Source organism: Rhincodon typus, chromosome 11 (assembly GCF_021869965.1).
Source record: "Rhincodon typus isolate 14 chromosome 11, sRhiTyp1.1, whole genome shotgun sequence".
In the NCBI taxonomy this organism is placed as follows: domain Eukaryota; kingdom Metazoa; phylum Chordata; class Chondrichthyes; order Orectolobiformes; family Rhincodontidae; genus Rhincodon; species Rhincodon typus.
Genome location: NC_063342.1, coordinates 25,786,918 through 25,798,767, shown reverse-complemented (window position 1 = coordinate 25,798,767; position 11,850 = coordinate 25,786,918). Strand labels below are relative to the sequence as shown.

Sequence of the window (11,850 nt, the reverse complement as noted above, 5' to 3'; positions counted from 1 at the left end):
ATGGTGCTTTCTACAATCAAATAGCCTGTGTATAGATTCTAGATTGGCTCAATGAAAGCATTCTCAACTCTTCAATGTGAAAGTTGTGAATTCAACACCAATTCCAGGATTTCAGCAGTGAAACCAATTTGGCATTTCAGTGTACTACTGAGAGACAGCTGCATTGATTCGGACACCATCTCTTCAATGTGGCTTAACTATTCGGGTGAATATAAAAAAAATCGAACAAGCTATTCGAAGAAGAGCAATAGAGTCCTTATAATCTTCTGACCAATGTCTGTAATACCACCAACACAAATTACTATGGGTTGTGGTGCATAATTTGACACAGCATATAAATGGCCCTATTTTTGATGCCAAAAACCATCTTCAGGGTTAAGCCTAGCATATAAATTGCCACGTGCACACACAAACATATTTATGCTAAGCTATACTCGCTTTAGAAGTCTGTCTCAAATTGGCATCTTTGAAATATATGTTTTGTTCACCTTATAAGTCGGCATGTGGTGTGAAGTTGACAATATGGACCATGCTACCAATAAAATGAGGAGGAGATTAAGATATGCCCACAGAGAACAAATCACATGTAGTGGACAAATAACAGAAATGAGTTGTCTGACAAGAAAATGAATTTTGGTTCAAGCTAAAAGTTCTAAAAGTTTGCTAACTAGCCAAATAATTGTGCTGCAGCAGAGGAATTTGGTGTTACTGAAAATCTGATGTGAGAATGGAAGAAGGAGCGATTAGTTCTAAAGAAGATGACCAAGACCAGACGTACCATAAATACAAGTGACCTGATCTTGAGAAGCGCGTAATGGAATGGGTCCTTGACAATCGCCAAAATGGTGACATGCAATGCATACATACACATCTAAATGTGTGAAATCAAACAGAGTCCAGCAAAGATTTCAGAGCAACAGTTAGTTTGAGTAGCAACTTTATGGAACGATATGTCTACTGCTGTAGCAGAAGAATAAAATCACTCAAAGACTACTAAAAGATCTCACTGCCAAATTTAATGGTTTCCAACAATTCAATATTAGACAGTGCCAAAATACATTATATCACTAAATCAGAAAGCCTGAATTCATGTCCCACCTGCTCCAGAGGTGAGTCATAACACATCTGATTAAAATGTTAACATTATGTCACATCAAGGACACAGATGAAAATTCCATGAATTTCAATAAGGTCAGCAACTGTATTCTTGGGAGTGGAAAACTTCACAAATAGATCCAGTGAAAACCAGAGGACAACCGGAAACAGGATTCAAGGTAGTACTAGCCTGCATGGCTGTCTGGATAAAATTAAAGCCTATCATAATTTTCAATTATGTAATCATGATGAACATCAAATTCCCTGCAGAGATAGTAGGAACTGCCAATGCTGGAGTCTGAGATAAGAAGGCATACAGCTGGATGAACACAGCAGGCCAGGCAGCATCAGAGGAGCAAGAAAGCTGACGTTTCGGGTCTAGACCCTACTTCAGGCCTGCTGTGTTCATCAAATTCCCTGTAGATGTTTTTGTGCACATTCGTGATAATGGTTAGATGTACAAGGACGAAGTTGTGGATCAGTAACATTTGGAATACATGTTCTGGTGGTTTACTGAAAGAACATAGCTTTTTCATGTGGAACATACAGTTCAGATCCCAGGTAATTTCAACCAACCTCTGGAACAGGTGGGACATGAACCTGGACCTCCTGGCAGTGATAGGGACACTACCACTTCACCACAACATCTCCTGTTCAGATCTCATATAACCAAATGACAACAAGAGGCAACTGTGAGAAAGAACACCCTAATTTGGAACAATACCAGGGGGTCTAACATCCATTGTTCAACTTTTGGAATTGTGCCTCCATAAGCCTTTCGAGGATTTCATTCAAGTCAGATGGAATAGGTGGATGGTTGAGTGAGAAAATCCCTGTTTCTCTCTCCACGGACGCTGCAAGACGTGCTGCGTTTACCCAGCACTTCCTCGGTTTTATTTCAAATGGCAACAGCTGGTCTACTGCAATCCATTCTAAACACACTAAATTGAAGAGTCGAAAACAACATTTGTCAGGGTCCTTGCATCTGGATGATAAGCAGTGGCATCTATTGAAAACTGCATGAAAGTTCGAAAGCACAGGATCAAGATTGATTTTCATCCAAGTTCCTTATTGGCAAAGTGCCTAATGATACTCATTGTCAAACTTCACATATGAACTGTTTAGGCAAGCTGCAGAAGGCTGTAGCTGTAGAACCATACACCAGTGAAAGCAATAGCTTCAGAAGATGAATGTGGTGAAGAAAACTTGGTAGGAATTATTTTTAAAAAGAAATTACATCCCTTTTTATGTAATACTGTGATACTGACAGATTAAAAACAATTTAAAGAAGTTTATCGTCTGTTTAACAGTGATTAAACAACAAACAAACATCATTACAGGCTCAATTCGTAAATCCCATGTCCTCATATAAGACAAGCTTGATAATTAGAAAATCAGCTCACTAGGGCATGAGCCCCTCTCTTTAGACAGAGTTGGCAGTATAGAATTGGAAAATTTACACTCACATCGGATAACCGCAAATATCTTAAGATAATAAGAAATATCTATATTCTTTAATCAAGGATCAAGCCTGGTACTTTCAGGTTGTAAAGGAACATAAGAGCAAGAATAGGCCATTTGAGCTTGTTTTGCCATGATACCAGATGTTCGATAAGCAAAGGCACTATAGTTTCAGAGGTAGGCAGGAATGTAATCAAATCATCTATGAACTTATTGAATGGTAGAGCAAGCTGCAAGGACTGAGTAGTCTACATCTGCTCCTAGTTCATATGTTTGTGTTTTCAGCAATAAAATCATGTCTGATCTGACAGTAAAAATCTATTTTCCTGTCTAATGAGCTTCACCTCCGTCTTAAAAGGTGACCTGCTTTCCTTATACTGTGACCATTATTTCTCATCTGTCCACAAGAGAAAACATCATCCCAGCATTCAATCTATCAAGGCCCCACAGAACCTTGCATGTTTTAATAAAATCACCTCTCATTCATTTAACCTCCAAGGGTTTAAGGCTTCAACTTCTCGTCACAAGATAAGCCCTTCATCTCTGAGTGAGTCCAGTGAACCTTCTCTGGAATGCTTTTCAAAATGAGGATCCTAAAATCTGTTCATAATATTCTAGACGTGGTCTCAGCAAGACTATATATATCTATAGTAAAACATCCTTACTTCTAAATTCTGATCCCTTTTTAATAAATGTTAACATACAATTAGCCTTCCTATTCACTTAGAGTCATAGAGCTGTATAGCAAGGAAACAGACCCTTTGGTCCAACTTGTCCATGCCAACCATATATCCTAATTTAATCTAGTCCCATTTGCCAGCATTTGGCCCATACCCTTCTGACCCCTTCCTATTCATGTACCTACTCATCCAGATGCCTGTTGAATGTTGTAATTGTACTGGCCTCCACCACTTCCTCTGGCAGCTCATTCCATACACGCAGCACCCTCTGTGTGAAAAAAGTTACCCCTTAGGTCTCTTTTAAATTGTTCCACTCTCACCTTAACTGTGTCTTCTAGTTTTGGAGTCCTGGGAAGAAAAAGACCTTGGCTATTGACCCTATCCATGCCCCTCATGATTTTATAAACTTTTATAAGTTCACGCCTCAGCCTCCAGTGCTTCAGGGAAAATAGCCACAGCCTATTCAGCCTCTCCCTATAGTTCAAACCCTCCAACCTTGGCACCATCCTTGTACTCTTTACTGCACCCTTTCATGTTTAACAACATCTTTCCAAAAGCAGGGAGACCAGAATTAAGCACAGTATTCCAAAAGTGACCCAACCAACACAGCCACAACGTGACATCCTAACTGCTATACTCAATACACTGACCAATAAAGGCAAGTGTTACAAACACCTTCTTCACTACCCTGTCTATCTGTGACTCCACCTTCAAGGAACTTTGAACTTGCACTCCAAGGTCTCCTTGTTAAGCAACACCCTCAAGGTGTTTGCTTCTTTTCTATTTTGCTGCCAACATGGACAAATTCACATTTTCCTACATTAACTTAGCTTATCAATGTCCCTTTGTGAACGCTTTACCTACTCTTGACCTACTTTCCTATCAATTTTGATGTCATCAGCAAATTTAGCCATCATACATCCAGCCTTCTCAACCAAATCACTGGTATAGATTGTAAATAGCAGAGGACCCAGCATTGATCCATCTGGCATTCCACTACGGACAGGATACCAACTCAAAAGCAACCCACTTATCCCTACTCACTGCTTCCTATTAGTTAACCAACGTTAGCTAATGTGTAATTCCCTGCACATTGTGCTCCTCTCTTGAGTAGGAACATTTGATATGGCACCTTGTCAAATCTCTTTTGGAAATCTAACTGCAACACATCTACAGGTTTCTCTTGGCCTTGTCTGTTACTATCTCAAAGAATTCCAATAATCTAGTTAAACACGGCTTCCTTTTCATAAAGAAATTGTAATTCTACCGTATACATTTATGAATTTCTAAATATCCTGCCATAACTTCCATTATAATAAATTCTACCAAATTCCCTTTGACGGCCTTTAGGTTAACTGGCATTTAGCTTCCTGCTTTCTGTCTCCCTTCTTGCCTTGTAGACATCTCTCCATTTACATCCCTCTACATTCAGCATGGTAGTTACAACTGAGCCATTAAACCACCAGCCAACCTTTGATGTGCAAAGCCATAGGTGAGATGATAATGTACATAATCACATGATTTTGTCTATAGCTCTTACCACCTTTCTCTTGTTCTGCTCTTTTAAACTTGTTGTGTTCCTTGTGTGTCAGATGTCAGACAGAATCATACGCAAGGAATTATTATTTTACTTGTGAACCTTAGCAATGTGGGCCAGCACAGTATTCAACTGTAGGCACTTTTCATTATTTGAGTTTGATCATGTCCCCACCCACTGTCCATACATTTCCAACAAGATCAGGAATCATAACAAATTTTCTGCTTCTTAACCAAGGGCTATTCACATCAATTATAATGCTCATGTTGGTATCACAACACAGAACAGCTAGCATACAACAGAACAATGGTGAAAACTGAAACCTTACCGGTTTACATGCCTTAACATATTTCTTTTAAACTGAATATTAGTTGGAATTTTTGAAAGACTCAAGGTTATTTCAGATATGTTTTGCAGAGGATTAACAGTTATAGTCATAGAATAGGACAACATGAAAGGAGACCATTCAGCCTGTCGAGCCATGACTGCTCTCTGCAAGAATAATTTAGCTATTCCCACTCCAATCCCACCTTCATTTTCACTAGAGTCCTACAAAAGTTTTATCTTCACTTTATTTTTGAAAGCCACATGGGAATCTGCTTCAAACATTTCCTTAAGAAGTGTATTTCTAAAGATATTTTGTCTCTTTTTTAAAATCAGGTCACATAAACATTTTGCTTATAATGAAATCCTTCTTGAAACTGATATATTTTATAAATTTCAGATTTCTTGTTGAGAAATGCTTGACTAAAATTTGCTTCTTTTGGAAGTACTGAGTCCACTTTTGATGTCATTTATATAAATTATTTGGATGAGAATTTAGGGGGCTTGGTTAGTAAATTTGTAGATGACCCCAAAACTGGTGGTATAGCGGAAAGTGAAGAAGGTTATCCAAGAATATAAAGAGACCTTGATCGATTGGGTCAATGGGCTGAGGAGTGGAAGATGGAGTTTAATTTGGATAAATGTGAGGGATTGCATTTAGGTAATACAAACAAGGACAAGACTTACACAATTAATGGTAGTGCCCTGAACAGTGTTGTAGAACAGAGAGACCTAAGGGTTCAGGTACATAATTCTTTGAAATTTGCATCACAGGTAGACAAGGCAGTTAAGAAGGTGTTTAGCATGCTTGCCTTCATTGCTGAGACCTTCGAGTATAGGAGATGGGATGTCATATTGAGGTTGTACAAGACATTGTTGTACAAAAGAGAGGCCTCTTTTGGAGTACTGTGTGCAGTTCTGGTCACTCTGCTATAGGAAGGATAATATAAAGCTGAATAGAGTTCAGAACAGATTTACCAGGATGTTGCTGGGAATGTAGGGTTTGAAATATAGATTGGAAAGGTTGCTAACAGTAGATTTGTAGCTCGGGTTGTGGATATTGTGGTTGCTTGGTTCGCCGAGCTAGTTCGTTGTTTTTCCACAGATATTTCATTACCCTGCTGGGTAACATCAGAGCAGCCTCCGATGAAGTGCAGTTGTGTTTTGCTGCCTGTTATTTGGAACAATTTTCACTGGAGAGTAGGTGGTTGAGGGGTGACCTCATTGAGATCATGATATAAAGTCATGAGGGACTTAGATAAGTGAATGACAAGGGACTTTTCCCTAGAGGGGGGGAGTTCAAAACTAGGGGGCATACTTTTAAAGGGAGAGGAGAAAGATTTAAAGAGGCCACAAGGGCAACAGAGTGAGTACACAGAGAGTGGTTTGTGTGTGGAATTAACTGTTGAAGTGGTGGATATAGGAACAATTACAACATTTAAAAGACATTTGGATAAGTTTGTGAATAGGAAAGGTTTGGAGGGATATGGGCCAAGTGAAGGCAGGTGAGACTAGTTTGGTCAGCATGGACTGATTGGACTGAAGGATCTGTTTCCATGCTGTATGACTGTTTGACTTTAGTGTATCAGAATGTGCCACTCATGGATTTGGATGTTGCTACGTTGGTTGGAAATACATCGGATTTACCAACCTTTCAACCCCAATGCTACCAAGGGATAAATTTGTGCATTTTGGGGCTGGAAGACCAATAAATGCCACATGTCCAACTCTTCCTAAGTATATCTTATGTCGACGGCTGTACACTGTAGGGCTGAATAGCAGCCGGGACGTGGGAGATATTGCTCTTGCCGAAACGAAGGTAGAGTATAAAGATTGAATGAAAAGATATAAGATCAAATTAAATGAAAAGAACACAGACGTCATTGGACATTTTTTAAAAATTATAACTGAAAAGTGCCCTCTTCAATTCTCTGGTGCAAATTTAGTCAAATAAACAATGACTGCAAACCCTCTGAAACAAGATTACAAGTACTCGGAACTACTGCATTCGTGCTATTTAGATAAACACACTCCTGGCTCGACTTATTGCAAATAAAGGTTACCAACCTGAAACGTTAACTCTGTCGTTCTCTCTCTCTCCTTACAGATGCTGCCAGACCTGCCGAGTTATTTGCTGTTTTTATTATGGCTGGACTGCTGTGGTCCAGCTACAGTGCTGCAGTCCCGACTTACTAACTGTTTCCATATGCTGCGAGGTGGCCCGATGTATTTTTTTATATATAGGAAAAGACTGCAGCTTACAAACCTGCACCCAGTGTTTAATCTTGAGTCACTGATGCTTCATGTTCAGACAATGAGTCAAATAAGAGTGTCGTTTCAAGGTAATTAAAGCCCACTTATTATTGCTAAGCACCCGAAAAAAACAATGAGTAGAGATACAATATAACAAACGGTTGGATTGAGAGTTTTGATCATTTTAAATGTTGATTGACTTGCCCCAAAGAAAGTGCTTCAAAGATGCTCCATGCAGTCTCACCTCAACATAACCTTGCAAAGTGAAGAGATCGGTTCTGCACAAGTTCTAAATGGTGTAATTTCATCGCCTCTTTTTCTTTTGTTTGTTTATTTGTTTCGAAGTCGCGAAGGTTTTAAAAGTCGTCTGGACTCAGCCAATCTCCAGCCCAGCGTCAACAGCCGCAAGCAGCAACTCCGACCAGGGGAGCCGCCCGCCCCGCCTACCGCGGGCGCCTATTGGTCACTGCTCTGCGCGCACGTCCCATCAGCGGCCTTCGATTAGCCATCTGGGCAGTCAATCATCTGTACGTTAGCTGGAGCGAGCGCCGCCTGCCGCTTGAAGGGTGGAACTGCACGCATGGGAAAGTCCGGAGGGTCGATGTGGCACCGTAAAACTTGGTCAGAACTTCCTAACTCTTCAGCGCGCACGTCTCACAGAGAAAATGTTTATGGAAATACACATCAAAATTTAAGTTAGTTGATATCCGCACTTAACTTTCATTAATTGGTTGGATTAAGCAGGAATCTATACATTTTGATTCTATAGTCAACCTCGGAAGTAGTGTATTTCTGTGACAAAAGCTTCAAGCAATTTTTTTTGTGTCTGGAAGAGTAGGTTACTGCAAATCTTCAGCGATTAAACATTAATTTCTCCAACGTTGCAGATATGAAATAACATATTTTCTTAGAGGGAATGTATGCTGATTCCATTAGTAAAATTATCAATCGTGCTCAAAAACTGAATCACATTCCCCATTTGCTCACCCAGATGCTGATCAGTATTCCCGATCCGCAGCAGGATTCCTGGACCCCTCTGCTCGGTCAAGCGATTTGTATTGGCGGCATTTTGCTTTGAGCTAACTGGTCAGTCATTTTAATGTGGGATGTTATCGTTGCAGTCAACTTTAAAAAACAATCATAGTTCTCTTCAATATTTTTTCCTGAAGAAGGGTCCCGACCCGAAACGTCAGCTTTCCTGCTCCTCTGATGCTGCCTGGCCTGCTGTGTTCATCCGGCTCCACACTGTGTTATCTCAGACTCCAGCATTTGCCGTTCTTGCTATCTCTCATGGTTCTCTTCAACTTAGCCACGTTGAACCGCTATGCAGTGGTTCCACAGGATAAAGCATTATATTATGTCAAGTATTATTGACTTTGCTGTTTGTTGTGATCCACCAATCTCGTTGCTGACAAAAGCATATTGTTGTCTTCTGTGAGAGGGTCGCTTCCAGAAATATGATTTGGCTTTAAAAGTCTATATTAGTCAATAATATCTTCAAGACAGACAGCTAACAACAGTTGATCATGTCATTAACATAACAGAAATGAGGTCCAATTTATTTTAGCAGGCTATTGGTAAAACTTTGAAAATAATTCTACAATTAAACATTTCAGAAAATTACTAATTTCATATGTATGTGTCTGGCCGTGTCTTTAAAATAATATCAATTATTTTAGTGTAGTGTGAGCTTGCTGAAGAATATGGCTGACTTTATTGGAGATCACCTAAAACTAATCTAAGCATCTTCAACCAGAAGTGTCAAGTGTATAAGCAATCCCAGCCTCCTCCTGTGCTCCCCAGTATCAGAGATATTGATCAGTGGCCATTCAGTTTGACTCACTCCTGCAAAGGCTTTGTGCCCTGACAACATTCTGACAAGAGTACTAAAAATTTGAGCTCCAGAACTAGCTGCATCGCTTGCCAAGTTGTTCCAGTACAGCTATAACTCTAGCATCTACCCAGCAAAAACAAGGACAAATCCAGTCCAGCCAATTGGTCTATTCTCAATCTTCAGCAAAAGTGATGGCAGGCTCTTTTGATAGTGCAATCAAGCGCAGTTACTCAGCATTAACATGCTTAATAAAGCTCAATTTGGGTTCTGCCAGGCTACTCATCTCCTAACTTCATTACAACCTTAGATCAAACATGGAATTAAACTGCAAAGGTGAAGTGGGAGTGACTGCCCTTGACATGAAGGGAGCGTGGTGTCAAGGGCCTTCAGCAAAACTGAAGTCAACAGGAATTCGGGAGAAACTCTTTGCTGGTTGGAGTATGAGTATGATATTTGTAGGAGTTATGATAATGATAAATATGGACCATTAGGCAACTTCCATCATATTATTCTTAATACCTAAAACTTTCATGGACTAAATTGTTTTTTTTAAAGAGAAAAATACTGATCTAAAATCATTTCTGTGATTACTTGGCCAGAGATTGCAGCAAGACCAAGGAACATATTTGGAATACATTAAATTGGCTGCAGTACAATTACCATTTTACTCAAAGACAGTGAAATCAGACAGCTAAGTTAGTAACAAGGAAATTGCATCTACTATTCAATTCACACCAGAGGTCAATCACCTCAGTCAAAGGACATCACCGCAGGAATAACTAAACGTAGTGTTCTAGGTCCAATCATCTACTTCTACTTCATCAATTACTTTCCTCCATCCTAAGATCAGAAATGGGATGTTTGCTCATGATTGCACAATGCTCAGAATTATTTACAACTCCTCAGGTAGTGAAGCAGTGTGTGCCCAAATACAGCAAGATCTGGATAATATCCAGAACATCACTGAAGCAGTTCCTTGCAGCATTGCCCCAGACCCAGCTGCTTCAGTGACCTTCCCTCCATTATAAGCTCAAATGTGAAGATGTTTGCTCATGATTGCGCAATGTTTAGCACCATTTGCAAATCTTCAGGTGCTGAACACTCCATGTCTAAATAAAGCAAGACCTGGACCACATCCAGACTGCTGATGATAAGACAAATAACATTTGTGCCACACAAATGCCGCACAACAAGAGAGAATCCTACCATCACCCCTTGGCATCAATGGCATTACCATAGCTAATTCCCGTAGTATTGACCTCCTGGAGGCTACCATTGACCAGAAACTGAACTGGATTAACCATATCAATAATATGGCTGCAATAGGAGGGTAGAGGCTCAGAAATCGGTGCAGAGTAATTCATCACCTTGCTCTTCAAAACCTGGCAATTTCCTCCTGCATGTATATCACTGTGTCACCACCCAGTGGACCTGTCCCATTGATAGTGATGTTGGTATCTGGTACATGGTCTGGACATATGATTCCATGTCTAGTTTATGGGACAACCCTCTCAATTTTGGCACAAGCCCGCAATGTTAGTGATGAGGACTTTGCCAAATTGAATGGACTGAGTGTGCTGTTGTTGTTTCTGGTGCCATGCTCGATGCTGAATGGGCCATCCAATTTAATTTTTTTTAAGTTTAGCAGTTATGAATAACCAAATGGCTTGCCAGGCCACTTTAGAGGGCAGTTAAGAGTCACCCACATTTCTGTGGATCTGGTGTTAGATATAGGCCAGACCAGGTGAAGATGGCAAAGTTTCAATTCCTAAAGGACAATAGTTAAGTAAGTAGGTGGGTTTTTTTATTACTATTTGCAATGGCTTCATGATCATCACAAGTGATGGAATTTGAATCTCTATCCCTGGAATATTCACCTTTGCCACTGGGTTAGTAATCCCGAGACGATGCCACTACACAACCGCCTTCCCACATACCTTGACGAGTGAAGTTCCAATAACACTCAAGAAAGTTGACACATCCAGGACAAAGTATCCTTGATTTGCACTCTAACATGGTCAACATTCACTCCCCTCACCACCAACACATAGTGGCAGCGGTGTGTACCATATATAAGATGCACTTAACATCTGTTATTTGGAAAATGTTAGAGACTATTATAAAGAATGGAAAAACAGTGCATTCAGAAATACATAATATAATCAAGCAGAGTCAGCGTGGCTTCATGAAGGGAAAATTATGCCTGAAACATTTATTAGAATTGAGGAGGTGATGAGGATGAATACAATACAGATTAATCTAGAATTCCATCAGGGGAGTACACGTGAAGTAAAAAACCAAAAGAACTACGGATGCTGAAAATCAGAAACAAAAACAAAAGTTGCTGTAAAAGCTCATCAGGTCTGGTAGCAGCTGTGGAGAGAAATCAGAGTTAACATTTTAGGTCCAGTTACCCTTCCTAAGAACTGATGGCAATTCGTAAAATGTTGTTTTTTGTGCAGAAGATAGGGTGGGGGGAGAGGGGAAGGAGTACATGATAGGTAGAGATGGAGCCCAAAGAGACAAAAGGACAGCTGGACAGACAAAGGAGTGGATAACGATCCACTGTTAATGGGACTGTTACTGGCTAACAATGGGCTGTGTGTAATAGCACACCATGTAATAACAAAGCCTGGTGTGTGGGGGTACACGTGAAGTGATTGACA

General features: G+C 40.1%; 1 long non-coding RNA gene across 1 annotated transcript in view; it reads right to left on the bottom strand.

The window, feature by feature from the left end:
• Window positions 1-8,976, bottom strand: part of LOC125484324 — a 58,922-nt gene extending 49,946 nt beyond the window's left edge. The window contains exon 1 of the long non-coding RNA XR_007263151.1: window positions 7,595-8,976. This is a non-coding gene — a long non-coding RNA (uncharacterized LOC125484324). The remainder of the gene's footprint in view (window positions 1-7,594) is intronic.
• Window positions 8,977-11,850: the final 2,874 nt, after the last annotated feature.